This window comes from Echinops telfairi, unplaced genomic scaffold (assembly GCF_000313985.2).
Source record: "Echinops telfairi isolate 266 unplaced genomic scaffold, ASM31398v2 ScPeMD7_6273;HRSCAF=7185, whole genome shotgun sequence".
Taxonomy (NCBI): Eukaryota; Metazoa; Chordata; class Mammalia; order Afrosoricida; family Tenrecidae; genus Echinops; species Echinops telfairi.
This window is the reverse complement of record NW_022110173.1, coordinates 1,074,517-1,077,091: the sequence shown is the minus strand read 5'-3', so window position 1 is coordinate 1,077,091 and position 2,575 is coordinate 1,074,517. Positions and strand designations below refer to the sequence as shown.

Here is a 2,575-nt window from a genome sequence, read left to right as displayed (position 1 = left end):
AGTGAGATTCATGATTATTTTTTTAGGTTCGGGGGAATGTGGGAATTAAATACTTTCCTGGTGTCTTTCTTTACAGTTTTGGTTCAACAAGGGAAAGCTGCCACTCATCCTGAAACCACATCTATGAAAATAAATAAATACGTCATCTGGTATTTGGTTCTGAGACTGTAAGTCTTTATAGGAGTAGAAAGCCTCATCTTTTGCCTGCAGAGCAACTGGTGGTTTTGAACTGCTGGCTCTCTGTTAACAGCTCAATGCATAACAACCCATCACTCCCCCCACCAGGCATACTTGAACTGTGATGGTGTCCTGAAAAAACCTGTCTGGTGAGTTGCTATGCTACTTCCCTTCTCTCTCCATTCCAAGATAAATGCAGGTTGACTTCCATAGTCGGTCTCTGTTCCAGCCTCTCTATCCCTGGTGGAAGGTTTTTCCCATGGTAAGTCAGCAGGTCAGGAGGCAAATTGTGCTGGTAGAACAGTCATTCCAGATACACAGCCCTAAGTCCTTGCACCCATCTTTTCTCAGTCAACAGCTCCATGACCATAGGGTCCATGGGCTCAGCCCCACCGGAGGCTCCTGTGATTGCCACCCACAGAGCCACTGCTGCCTATTCACATGGGGGACAGAGACCACGTTAGCGTGACAGCTGGCCATTCATCTGGAGAGGAATTTCAGTGTATATTTTACTCAAAGTTTTTTTCTAATAATGAGACTGAACACTATGGATTTGGTGCTACAATCTAAGCTTTCTGTCAGCTATTCCTTTTTCTTTTGTAACTGGCATTTTATTGGTTGTTTTGAGATCAGTACAGAGACATTATGAACAATTTGCAAACAATTCTTTTTTTTAAAATACTTTTATTGGGGGCTCTTACATCTCATATCACAATCCATACATTCATCCAGTGTGTCAAGCACATTTGCACATATGCCGCCATTATCATTTGAAAGCATTCTCTTCCCACTCGAGCCCCTAATATCAGCTCTCCATTTCTTCCCCCTCGCTCCCCCACCCACCCTCCCTCACGAACCCTTGATAAATTATAGATTATTATTTCCATATCTTACATCGTCCTTCGTTGCCCTTCACCCACTTTTCCATTATTTGTCCCCCTGGAAGGGGGTTCTAGATTGATCCTTGTGATCAAATCCCCCTTCCTCCCACACTGTCCCCTAATCCTCCTGGTATCTCTACTATCATTGTTGGCCCTGAGGGGTTTATCTATGCTGGATTCCCTGTATTGCAGGCTCTGATTGTAGCAGTGTTCATGCTTTGGTCTAATACAATTTGTAAGATAGAATTGAGGTCATGCTAGTGGGGGGAAGGAAGCACCAAAGGGCTAGAGGAAAGTTGTGTGTTTCATCAGTGCTACACTGCACCCTGACTGGCTCATCTCTTCCCTGTGACTCCTCTATGAAGGGATGTCCAATTGTCTACAGATGGGCATTGGGTCTCCACTCCATGCCCTTCCCACCCCCATTCACATTGGTGTGATTTTGTTCTGGGTCTTAGATGCCTGATATCTGAACCCATCGACACCTCATGATCACACAGACTGGTGTGTTTCTTCCATGTGGGCTTTGTTGCTGCTGAGCTAGATGGCCGCTTGTTTATCTTCAAGCCTTTAGACCTCAGATGTTCTATCTTTTGATAGCTGGACACCATCATCTTTCTTCACCACATTTTCTTATGCACCCATTTTGTCTTCAGCGATCATGTCGGACAAATGATCATCACAGAATGCCGGATTGTTAGAACAAAGTGTTCTTGTGTTAAGGGAGTACTTGAGTCAAGGCCCAATGCCCTCAGTGCCTTGCCCCAGCGTGATGGGGCCAGACGATGCACTATTCCTGCACCGTGTCTCCCGTGCTGTCCCCCACAGCACCGTGTCCCATGGTGGGGGCGGCTCTATGGTCCTCCCTGTGCGCTGTCTGCTCTGAGCAGGAACATCGTCCTCGAGGCTTGGTGTGCCAGGATGTCCACTCTTCCCTCTCCATCCCTTTTTGTTTCTCCTGTGTGCTCTAATCTGATGGGCCCCTCTCCCCAAGCTGTAGCCCCAGTTGCACACAATTCTTAATGCATGTTCCAAGCTTCTCAAATGGCATGTAGATACAATTCTTTTCTAAATTCCAGTGACTTTCCAGCTTTAAATTTGGAGGCATTTTTAAAAAAGAAGTTATTAAGTGCCATTATCTTCAAATATTGATAAGATGTTACATCTTAAGTCCCAGTAATTCACAAAATTATCAGGAAACTGGACTACCATGACCAAATGCACACAGCTCTGACAAGAAAGCGCTGATGACAGAATGGTTTTCAGATACAATACTCTTAAAAAGACAACATGGAAACAAAATTTAAACTGTTCAAGTCACACAAATACATGACAGTGACACCAAATTGTCATTAAGTATGTTTTGTATTAGGGATACAAAAACTCCCCTCCATCCCATGGAATCTGATGTTGACACCCAAGGCAGTCAACTCTTCCAGGATTCAACATCCCACTGCTTTCTGGTTGTAGCAAAAAATAAACAACCAGTAAATGATTTCATGTCTTAAAAAAAAAAA

At 44.2% G+C, this 2,575-nt stretch overlaps 1 protein-coding gene across 1 annotated transcript in view; it reads left to right on the top strand.

Moving 5' to 3' along the window:
• The first annotated feature begins 258 nt into the window (after nt 1-258).
• Nucleotides 259-2,575, top strand: part of LOC101661336 (sodium- and chloride-dependent GABA transporter 2) — a 71,555-nt gene continuing 69,238 nt past the window's right edge. Inside the window, exon 1 of the mRNA XM_045295925.1 lies at nt 259-326. The gene's annotated coding sequence lies outside the window, so the exon portion shown is untranslated. The remainder of the gene's footprint in view (nt 327-2,575) is intronic.